Genomic DNA, 12,717 nt, shown 5'->3' with positions numbered 1-12,717 from the left:
TTGCACGCTCTACTGTGGTCAATAAACCAAGCATTACCTGTTACCTCTGTGTCCGTCTCCTGTATCCCGTAACGGTATAATAGGGAAACATGAGAAAGGAATGTGCCCATATTGTACAGAAACCGTGAAGCGTGTACTTCTGACCTGTAGACAGTATTCTGAAGAGAGAGAAATATTTAAGAGGGTAACGAGGAATTCCGTTACTTTGAGCAACCTGTTGAGTCTACCTGAAACACAGGCAGTTACCAAAGCAGTGATAGAGTTCCTAAAAGAAACACATTTAGCAAAAATAATTTAGCTTATTATATTTATTGAGTTATATTTTATTATTGATTTATTTATTACTAGTCTTCTTCTGGAGGCTGCTTTTTCTTTTTTTCTTTTTTTTTTTTCTTCCTTCTCCCTCACGACCCAATGTGATCAGTCCAGTAGATGGCGGTAATGCACAAAGATTGCAAACTGCCAATAAAATTCACTGAAGAAGAAGTAGAAGCTTTCTCTGGCGCACTGTAATTACGTCAGCGTCCAGAATTCCAGAATATCTGTTTTCATTCCCTCGTTCTCCATATAGGACAATATGTTCTATTCATATACAGAGCACAGTTAATGTTAACGAGTGACTGATTACGGACGCAGCTAATGTTCAGCGGAACACAACACCCGAATTACTGTGGGATCCCCGATAACAGGAGATGACAGAAGACACAGAAGATTTGCACTGAAAAGGTTTGGATTAGGTTGTTTAGAATGTGTAGACATACATGACTCTGGGTGACGTGTGGGCCTGCGCTTCTGCGGCCATATCTACCGTTCCTTGTTCAGTTTCTCTGATTTAATCATAAAAACTGTATGATGACTCGCTGGTGTTTAGCCATTTTATTAGCCCGGGTCCTGTAATGAAAGCACAATGTGGAAATCGAAAACCTTTATATCCTATCTAAACTAAAAATAGGGAATGCAGCACTTCTGCACAATCTATTCTACCATTAATTTACATTAATTTAGTTTACTCTTTCTGCAGTAAAACTGTTGTTACAGACATTCACCATATTTATCCTATCAAGTCATATTTATTATGGGTTTAAACAGGTAACAGTAACTGTAGTAAAGATGGCATTTGGGCGAAAAATATGGTCCACGGAAGAAATATGTCCTCTAAGAAATAGTCCCCCCCCCACCCCCCAAACAAAAAAAAAAACATGCCACATGTTGCTCCAAACTCGTAGACTATATGGCATAAAAGATCTTTGAACAATTTTCCAGCTTTTTTTTTTTTTTTTTTTTTTTTTTGGCAAAGTTTCAAACAAAAGAAAGAAAGAAAAAAAGAGATGAATCAGTATTTGTAATTTTTCCAGTAGTGCATTGTGCAAGGTTTTTACCTTAATGTCTGCATTACAAATGAGTGGCCTACTGACACTGCTAGCGTGACTAAAACATATCCACCTGCACAGCCACTCTGTGGATAATTGTCCACAATTCACAATGACTGTGACTGACCATTACTCAGAGTACAGAGTATGTTTTTATGGAGTATACAAATGCACACTTAAGAAAATCTCAGCTGGATTTGCCAAAGTTTGCAATATTGAAGTAAATTATTGACTAATGTCTCTGAAACAACAGAGCATGTTGAATGGCACTAATTGAAAAAAAAAAAAAAAAATGCATTGCATTAACTAGTATTGGGGTACTTGAGCTTGGACTTGAATCCAGTTTTTAATGGATTTACACTTGTCACAAACTCGGATGTGCTTTTACTCGGACTTGACACAGACTCAAGCTTTTGGCACTCGAAAAACGTTTCTTCACTTGGAACAGTTAGAAAGTGATTTTAAATTTTTCAAATGCAATAAGACGTGAAAAATGAATTTGGTACATGCACGCTGGTCTGAGACAGCACATACCTGAAGCACGCATGCACCTTTTACATCTTAATATGCTTCTACATGGTGAAATGCACACAAAAATATATTGTCTGTATTCACAGCCGGTTATGTCTTAGGTGAAAGTAAAAAGTTAGGGGGAAAATTCTGTCAATATATTGGATCTGTCCATCAGGTCTTAAAGTGACAGCAGCCTAATATAGCCTACTTATCCCTGTCTGTGTCATTATTGTTAATCAAACAACAAAAGACAAAGAGAAAATCACTTACTACTCTTGACTGAACTACTTATTAGCTTTAATAAGAATTAATGCTAATTTATTTTAATTTAATTGATTTAGGCTACTTTATGGACCATTTTCACAGACTGTGATGACGTGATTTAATTGGATCTGCTACTCTGCTACCAACGAGTCTGCACCTCATCTGCTGACCACAATACAACAGTTTCTTTTTTCAAGTTGCGTGCGACAGTCATTTAAAGCAAGTCCTTTCGTGAACAAATGATACTGCGGTAGCTGTTACAGACTATTTAAATCGAGTGGGTTTGTTGTCTCATGTTTTAAAGGATTAGTTCACTTTCAAAAAACTTTTTCCTGATAATTTACCCCCCCCCCCCTCCCCCCATGTCATCTAAGATGTTCATGTCTTTCTTTCTTCAGTCAAAAAGAAATTAAGGTTTTTGATGAAAACATTCCAGGATTATTCTCCTTATAGTGGACTTAAATGGCCTCCAAACAGTTGAAGGTCAAAATTACAGTTTCAGTGCAGCTTCAAAGGGCTTTAAATGATATCAGACAAGGAATAAGGGTCTTATCTAGCGAAACGATCGGTCATTTTTGAAAAAAAATACAACTGTATATGCTTTATAAACACAAATGATCACCTTGCATGTGCTTTTGCCAAAACCGCACTGTCGTATTCTTCAAAAAGCTTGCGCTGTATGTCCTACGTCTTCCCTGTTCTACTTACGGAACGAACTCAGCGCTAGTTCTGTTTTTTCCTTACACTAGAAGCTTCTAAGGAACCCCAAGCTTGTGCCAGGGGTGCCAAATTATTACTAGTTATGATTAATTATTCATATTTATATTGAGCTAATTTGCTACATATGATAATTAATTATAACTAATTATAATTATAAATATTTGGAGCAGTTAATAAAATTAACTTAATGTAATAAAATTAATATTACAATCAATTAACGTGTTTGGCCAATGAACATTCAGTGTTAATTGCTTATTAATTCTAAGAAATGTTAATTTCCAGGTTATGGGAAATAACTATCTTATGTACAGTAGTGTTGCACGATATACCGGTACTAGAAAGGTATCGCGATACCCTGCTTTTAAAAATGGTCCGGTTCTTCATTTTATTAGTACCGGTACTTTGAGTGCCAGCTGTATTTCCTAAAATGCGACAGCAGGGGGCAGTGTGCGTGCAGCGCGCTGCTTCAAAGGCAAATTCAGTGCGTTTATTCCTCTCAACTGCGCAACTGCTTTTATGGTAACGAAACGAGAGGTATGGCTGCATATACAGGTGCTCTTGCAGACCGTCCACAAATTGTTGAGAAAGCAGATGCACGAAGCGAAATATGGCATTATTTTGCTTACATTGCCGACAGTCAGGGCAAGCCCACGGACACCACAAAGCCCGTTTGCAAAAGATGTTACAAAATAACGCAAATTAAGGCATCTTGCCGACAAACATCCCGATTTGTACAAAGAATAAAGAGCGACAGGTTAGTGTGATACAAGCATTATTTTTATGCTCTCAAACATTAAATGAGTGTTTATTATTTATTTTACTCATGCAAGCAGACCTGAGGTGTATTGAGTCTAAGTCTAATAAGTGATATCTGGTTGCAAAAAATACAATTAATTTAAAAATACATACATATGTGAAGGGTATATACATTTATTTTTAACCAATTTATGCTTTAATAACATTGGACTAAGTATTTACAGTAATCTAATTTTTACAATAATCTTACCGTCAAAAACACTTACATGTATAAAAACAACATGACAAAAGCATTACAAAATGCAAAAAAAAAAAAAAGCATAACAAATAATTTACAATTTTATTGAGCATGGAAATAATAAACATCAAAAATGATATTAAATCTAACTCTAACTTCATGGCAATGAAGCTCAAATCCAGAATTATCAGCCAGCACACTGGAGAAGAAAGAAGTTCTGTCATATGTGTTATATATTTTCATTTTTTCTGCTGTTTTAGGTTTTTGCCTTAGTATCGTTTAAGTATCGGTATCGTGATATTTAAGTTAGGTATCGTATCGAAGTCAAAATTTTGGTATCGTGACAACACTTACAGTACTACTCAGAGCATGTAGTCAGAATCTGCATGAATAGGGATTCCAGTATGTGAGCATAAAACACAGCTTTACATGTGACATGAACAAGACTTTATTAACTAGATTAAACACTTAACTACTCTAACATTCACACACATACATGCATACAGTTTACCAAGGGAAAGAGAGAGCTGAAGCAGAATACAGGAAAGCAAGAAGTTACAGCATTGTTTGCAGATCAACAGCCTTGAGCAAACCATCAGTTTAATTTTAACAGGCCTTTCTTTAAAAGGGGTAAAGATACTAAGGGTATCAAATAATGAGACTAAGTTTGATGCTTGTATGTCTCACCCATTTGAATTAAAACTGTCCTGATGCAATTTGTGGAGGCTCCTGTTGAATCTTTGCTGATATTGTCGTGATGGAGAACCAGTTGGATTCAAAGGATCTTTGGTGAATGGAAGGTCTAGGCCAAAGCCTGGCACAAGCTTGGGGTTCCTTAGAAGCTTCTTAGCATCATCTTCACATCAGCATTTTCAGTACAGGAAAAAAAGGAAAGGGGGTGTGATCTTGTGATCAGTGATTTTAAAGTGTGAAGTTGTCACACCCTCTTGAGGTGTCTGAGCCAATAACGGGGTATCCGCGGGGCATTAAAAAGCATTAAAAGTCATTAAATTGATTAAAAAAATAAAAAAAAATTTCATTAAAAAGCATTTAATTTTATTTCTACAGGCATTAACTTTTTTAGACAGTTTTGAAGAAAAATAATACTACCAGTTTATTTTGAATAAAGCCTAAATAATTAATAACTTTGATTTGCTGTTGCAAAATATCTACATTGGTGTGATACGCACACGGAACCAGTTTGGTAATTGCCTCTGGCTGGTGCAAAATTGCCGTAATGCCGGTTTGGACAGCGGCGCACAGGGACCTGTAGACAGAAGGCTGCATCAGTGTTGCCAACTTAGCGACTTTTCAGACCCCTGACTTTTTTCTAAGAAAGTGCGTTGTGATGAATATTAGATGTATATTCAGCTCTTATTTATCTATCTCTATATATATATATATATATATATATATATATATATATATATATAATATATAAGAGCTGAATTAACATTGCTTTATATTATATAGTGTCCGGCATTTTTGGTGTTTTATATAAGATACAGTAAGAACATGAACAAAGAAACAAGTAAAACAAACTGACAAATAAAATATAAGAAAAATACAAATGAGTGCTTTCATTTGTTTATGTGTTCAGGTAAGTCATATAGGCCTAGCCTATAAAAGAAATCTAACCAAATGTAAAATAACACTGCATGGTTTTCACAGTATAAATTAATAGATTAATGCTTATGAAAGCTAACTATATTCAGAAGGAGTGCTGTGAGTGATTTTCTCTTTGCATTTTGCTGTTTGATTAACACTGATGGCATAATCGTCAGAAGGTGACTGCTCTCACTTTAAGACAATATTAACACACATCGGATCTTCTCCCAGCCGTTCATGTACACTTACGATATAAGCTGCGTTTAAGTAGCTAAACACCCTCCAATCCGGTCATTTTAACATATTTTTTTGTGTGTATTTGAACGTTTGGACGTGCACGTAAAGCCCAAAGTGTAATTTGTTTGTCTATTTGTGATCCGTTTTGGAGCGCACACACAAAATTCAGCCTGGGGAACAGCATCTATTGCGCAGATTTTTGTGCTTTCAACGTTTTAAAACGTTGATAATAATTATCAAACATTTATTGCAATTTAGTAACAGTAAAGACTGTATTTTACCACAATCACCGATTTTGCTGATTCTGACGTTAAGTTTGGGTTTAGGGAGGAATGAACGCGCACAGCTGTGAATAGAATGAAGGTGTGCTAGACAAAACGCGGCTAGTTTTTGATAGTTTTATCTCAGATATCATCTTTCTGATCCTTGGAAGCCAAAATCGAAATCAGAAATAAAATGAGCTAAATATCACAGGCCTAAAGTGTAAGCAGACGTTTAGTTGTTTAGTTCCTTTTTGTTTAGGGCTTTCATGTTGTGAGCGGCTGCGCGCGCTATAGCTCCTCTGCGTGAGCGCGATCTCACTTCTGGATTGCAAAAGCAAAAATGCATCATAGACAAATGTCCTAAAATTATTAAATACAGAAACAGCTGGCGAATCTGGCGAGATAGAATTTGCAAGATAATGTCTATATAGCAATAATAAATGTATGTGTTTTTTTTTCTTCATAATTTCTCCAGTACCGATAGCAGAGCCGTTAACGTCAGAGCTTATCGATACACTGGTTTTTCATAATTTAGCCCCGGGGCCAATTTAATACCGGGTTTTGGTACCCATCCCTATGCTTGATTATTAAAGGGTTAGTTAACCCAAAAATGAAAAATTCTGTCAATAATTGACCCTTCGCAGGGAGTTTGATTGACAAGCGATTTAACCAATCAGAATGCCGAATCCGCCATTTTGTCTGACAAAACAGTCAGGAGTTAGAAGATTAACCTCGGTGGAGTTAAACTTGAAAAATTGTGTATTGATGTCTTTCCACGTTTGAAACAACATTCATTCTCATGTTCATTCATGTTTATTTGATGCTATAAATGGACTAGTAGGAAGAGATGATCGGTTTACGAGCCTCTTGAGCTGAGGCGCTACAACAATCTGTCATGACCATGGTCACGACACATTAAAGAGCCACAAAACGGTTTATTGTTTGAATTTCTTAAACTACACAGTTTGAAAGCTGGGACTTTGTTTAATATGATAAGTAACCTGCTTTGTCTTGTCTGTCAATGTGTTGTCAATATCCTCTTTCTACCGCAATGTATTTTTCACTGTGTGTGGCGTGCAGCGCCAAGGCTTGTTGGACAAAGCAACAGTAACTAAAGGCTGGATACACTACACGATTTTTAAAATCTGAACAGATTTTTAAAACACTAGGCATCATACACTTGCCGACTTTGTAAATGGTTACAGAGAAAAGCCGGGCATCATACACTACCAGACTTTAAAATCGTTCGGAACACAAACAGAAACACATGCTTGGTTGCTAGGAGACGCATGACAGACAGGCGAAACAAATGCAAGAGATGAGTAGTGGAAGATGCAAGGCAAATGCTTTTGGAGATAGACAGGGTCAGACACAGTCAGTATGGACAGATTACAACAGGAGTTAGAGGTAAATTGTGTAGTTTTATGAATATCCAAGTTGTTACCTATAATGTAATCAATTATCATAATCAGTCGCTATGTACATTTAATGTAATATAATTAATAATTCTTCTGGCGTAAATGTATAATAGTGATGAATATTAACATATTTAATAATGAATGAATCCGGATTTGCCGCAGAATGTGGTTTGCTAACTCTCTCAAGACAAAGCTAACAGTACAGTACTTACTGAAGCAATTTTTCTATCATGGTGGAGCTCCACTTATTCTTCAGTGATTTTTTTATTACGTTATGAAAAAGAATTTCCGTATTTTTCTACTTGGGAGCGACGTGAGCTGTATTGACCCGTCTGTGTGATGAAACTGCCGCAAACAAATATAAAACGGCAGATTCTGCATTTTCTCATTCATGAATGTCATGTGCGATCTCGCGGGTGCGGCTCCATCTAGCGGCTGTAAGCGGTATATTTTAGTGTCTCAACATGATTACCATGATTACTCGTCAGGCGCCAAGCTTGTGATTCGTGCGCTGAATGAGGTAAGTTTTTCCTTATTACCCGATTTTATACAGTAGTCTCATTTTTTTGACTTTGCACCCTTGATTTGCATTGTTTGGGCAGCGTATGACTGTATCGTGTACTGTATTTATATAACAACAACACATATAGTGCACTGATGTGTGTTCTAAAATCGGCTCAAAATATCAAACATATTTGATATCCTCCGACTGGATGGAATCAATATCTGAAGCTAAAAAATTTTTTTCTTCTGTGTCATTCTCTGACATTGTTTATGTCCAACGCTTCCAGGTTCTACGTCCGAACGGCGACTCATTATTGGACGGCTCCTGTGTCAGCATCACACACATGTTGTGCTGCTCACGTGTGCAACTTTGGCCAATACTGAGCCGGCATTCGGATGTAAACACAGAAGCCGTCACTGTGCTTACTGCGTCACCTGCATGAGGATAATGACAGGGAAGAGAAGAGATTGTTGAAAAAAGTCGTAATTTTTGTTTTTTGCACACAAATTATTCTCGTTGCTACATAAAATTAAGGTTGAACCACTGTAGTCAAATCAACTGTTTTAACGATGTCTTTAGTACCTTTCTGGACCTTGAAAGTGTTGATTATATTGCTGTCTATGGATGAGTCATATAACTTTCGGATTTCATCAAAAATATCTTAATTTGTGTTTCGAAGATGAACGAAGGTCTTATGGGTGTGGAACGACATGAGAGGCAGTAATTAACGACAGAAATTTCATTTTTGGGTTATCTACCCTAGTGAAAAAATAGTATACTTAAGCACAATTTATTTGTATGTACTTTAGTATAACTAAATGTACTTGTGGCATGCTATATATTGGTATACTTAAAGTCTGCTAAATTGGAACAACTAATTTTGTACTAAATGCATTTTGGTTGTAAAAAAACTAAAGTTGTATTAAATATACTGGTTTGTGCTAAAGTGGAACTATTCCAAGTATACTTATGTACACTTTAAATATACTCTTGTTTTTAAGTTTTGAAATGCAGAATTCACTCAACAGACTTTGTATAATTCAGATTTTGATCTCCATATCCATTTACATATATTATATATATCTTCCAAGGGTTTTTTTCCCTCCTAGGACTTTTTTCCCAGTGCTAGCACGCTGGGTTTTTCTCCTAGGGGTTTTTTTCGACCCCTGGGAGTCAGCCGACATTGGCTTAATGTAGCACCATCTTGTATATGTTACATATTACCACGCTTGTTTGTACAGCTTATTTTTAACCACTTCCCTTTTTTCTGTGCTTCTAATATGTAAAGCTGCTTTGAAACAATTACCAATTGTAAAAGCGCTATATAAATAAATTTGACTTGACTTTACTTGACTTTAAATGTATTTTGGTGACATTAGAACTGCAATTCAATTACATTGTAAGACTGCTGAACGTACATTAATATTATACTGATAACAAACTTTTAGTGATTTTAAAGCACATTGCAATGGCATTCCAAGTGAACTTGTAGTGTGCTAATGGCATCATTACAGTTTGCTTCAAATAGGCTACAATAAAGTAATCTTTATAATAAAGTTACAGCTTTAGAATATGCCTTTTACAGACAGACATATATATATATATATATATATATATATACATATATTTGAATGCAGGAACCAGTACGGGCTGGATTCGAACCTGGGTCATGCGGGCCGCTGTCGCACAAGAGGACTGGGCTTACCTGTTGCGCCACCACACACACACATATATATATATTACCCTAAACTGGTGTAACTTGGTTCTCTCTATACTGTTACAAGTGCGCAGACATTATTAATGACAACAATTAATGACAGCACAAATTATTGATTAAAAGACTGTAAATCGATGACAAAATTATTAATATAGACACAGTAAGTGGTGCATGAAAACAAACGTGAAACAGCCTGTTGCTATACAACATGAATGTGCATTAATCTTTAAGCTGTTGAAGAAATAAAACCATTAGACGGAACATTAAATATAAAGACTGTTTTGCTTCCCTTTTACCTGACATTATCTGTTATTAACGCAACATGAAGCAATTGTATAAACTGGCACATAAGTTTTAAACTTGTGCACGCACTAAAATACAGACAGTTCTGTGCATTGGTGGAAAAATATGAACGTGCAGAACTGCTTGTTTCAATGTGTGCAGATGAAATATAATCATCCGTAACATTCCTCTGCCGATTGTCTCTGCGCACTTCAACTCTCATTGCACCACAACTGCTCCTGACAAAAACGCAATTAAATGATTTGGTGGTCTTGCATTATGCTGCAGATTTATGTGACGCATAAAATAAAATGATTTACTTTTCATGCAGTAAACGTTTCTGGAATTATTTGACATTTTAACTTTCTGATTTTTTTTTTTTTTATAATTAATTTAATAACTCATATTTTGACAACCCAAAGGGCTGCAGTCCATATTTCAAAGTGCAAATAAGGGCCATTAAAGTAGCATTAATGGGTAAAGTGTATTACAATAGGTGCATTGAAGTGCATTAGGAATACACAAATGTAATAAAACTTCTTATCAGGTATGTGAATTTCTTTCACCATTTCAAACTGACTATATGTTGTCTTCTTTATTTGTCATTATTACAAATATTTACTTATACATACATATAAAGTAGTTACATATCTGTTGCAAACATGCAAAATTGTGAAAAGTGCTATTGAATTAAATTAAACAGCCTACCTGATATTCAAAGTGTGAGAAAATTATTAAAAAAGGTAAAGGTCATAATTATAAAACTTATGATTATTTTTTGCAACTCAGAATACATTTCCTGTAAACTTTTATCTAGGCCAGTACTATTTTTATACTAAACAAGTAGAACTCAAATACTGTTCATTGAATTGGACATTTAATCATAAAATAAAAATAAATTACTGAAGTAAAAATTTCTCATGGTTATGTCTGAGCTGTAGGCAAAAGTTGGGTTTGAAAATTTTGCCCTTACAGCCAATTAGCAGACTTGTGTCTGGCTACAATGACTTTCTAGACTCCAAAGTTTCCTTCTGACAAATGTGCCAAAATCTGCAACACAGATTCCCAATAGTGTGCACTCCAGCGAGTTCGCCTGTTTAACAAAAGTACAGCAAAACCGATTGTTGGTGAGTGTGATGGCATTGGCTTTATGGAGTGTTCAAAACTTATCAATCATTGGGGTTCAACCAATAGTAGGACATTGGGGCAGGCCAATGAGGGTCAAGGTTTAGCTTCAGCACTTAGTGTTTTCAAGTCATGTCAGAAAGAATGTATTTAAAATGTACATGAACATCAGCCAACTCATAATTATGAGTTTAGGTATCTCTGGATTTCCTTAAGAGTTTCCAAGTTAAGTACGTAACCGTGAGAAAACTTGTCAGAGGCTATGGATGCAGAGTCTGCCCTAGTGAAAAAACCCTACCAAAATATATTTAAAATAGGCCTACATTCATTAAAAAAAACTAAAAACCCATTAATATACAGTAGTCAGCATTTGAAGTGGATCAAAAAAGTTAATCAAAGTTGTCCTTAGAAGAAGGTTTTAGGACAATTTTGATGAAGGGTTTTGACCCACTTCAAATGTTGATTATTTAAAGACATACTGACATAAATATTTGAATTAAACTTTATTTGCAGTTCTTCTTTATTGCACAGTGCATAATGCATATTTCTAAATATTAAGCCTAAAATGTTTAATATCACTATTAGTAAGGATAGTATGATCACTGTATAATTTGAATGCAAGATGTATATATAAGTATACTTGCAATAGTTCCACTTTAACATAATCAAATATACTTAAGTATAGTTTAGTTGGACCTCAACACAAAAAATACTTGTTACAGTTTAGCAGACTTTAAGTATACCAATTTAGTATACTAAAATTACAATTGCAGGGTATTTACATTAAGTACATGCAAATGTAAAGGCAATTGTAGTACACTTAGCATAAAATAAATGTATTTGAAATAGATTTTAGTATTTAGTTTATTTTTCACTAGGGTAACCCTTTAAAGGTCAGATATTTTTATTTTTTCCTAATGAAAGAGTGCTCCAACATAACGGCTCACTTTCAGCAGTCATTTTATCTATGGTTCGTAACATTTCTTACAGATTTCTTTTAGTTGTAAATCAGATACAGGTAAATTAGCACAGTACCAGTACATTTATTTGTATGCATTAACGAGAGAGCGATTGCGTGTGTGAATTAGTCATACCGTCTCTCTATAAATTGTGAAGATGTGGGTTGTAAGTAGTTACAAACCTAATTAAAGCTGCAAGCAGCGTTGAGAGGGCCCTCGCACCCGTGATCACCGCCACCCGTTGGCCTCAGGAAAACAGTGAACAGTGGCCGTCATGCATTTAAGTGAGTGAATACAGGAGAATTATGCCAAAGTCATTTCGAAATGCCACACTTCCTGCTGCCAACAGGTGGCGCTTTTACCGTAACTGAATTTTGCCATGTTGATGTCTTCAGGCCAGGACTATCATTGAACACGTGAAGTTTGAAGCTGATCGGACATTGTATGCCTGAGTTACAACAACTTCCTGTTTCTTTCGTGGCGTTAATCGCATACATTAGCACTCAGCCAAGTGTTGCATGATTTATCGTGTTTCAAGCATGTCTGGTACTTTGTGGCATGATGAAATGTGAATCTGGTAGTGAATTACAGTATAAAGCATGCCACTTCCTGTTGCCAGCAGGTGGCGCTATGACTAACTGAATATTATCATATAGACGTCTTTAGGCTAGGACTCTTATCACACATGTGAAGTTTGGAGCAGATCGGACATAGTATGCCTGAGTTACAACAGTTTCCTCTT

At 35.7% G+C, this 12,717-nt stretch overlaps 1 protein-coding gene across 8 annotated transcripts in view; it reads left to right on the top strand.

The window, feature by feature from the left end:
* The first annotated feature begins 517 nt into the window (after positions 1–517).
* The window catches only part of chst10 (carbohydrate sulfotransferase 10), a 155,879-nt gene continuing 143,679 nt past the window's right edge, over positions 518–12,717 (top strand). For all 8 annotated transcript variants that reach the window (XM_067403667.1, XM_067403665.1, XM_067403662.1 and 5 more), the window contains exon 1: positions 518–726. The gene's annotated coding sequence lies outside the window, so the exon portion shown is untranslated. The remainder of the gene's footprint in view (positions 727–12,717) is intronic.

This window comes from Chanodichthys erythropterus, chromosome 12 (assembly GCF_024489055.1).
Source record: "Chanodichthys erythropterus isolate Z2021 chromosome 12, ASM2448905v1, whole genome shotgun sequence".
Taxonomy (NCBI): domain Eukaryota; kingdom Metazoa; phylum Chordata; class Actinopteri; order Cypriniformes; family Xenocyprididae; genus Chanodichthys; species Chanodichthys erythropterus.
Note: the sequence above shows the minus strand (reverse complement) of the source record. Positions and strands in the feature narration are given on the sequence as shown.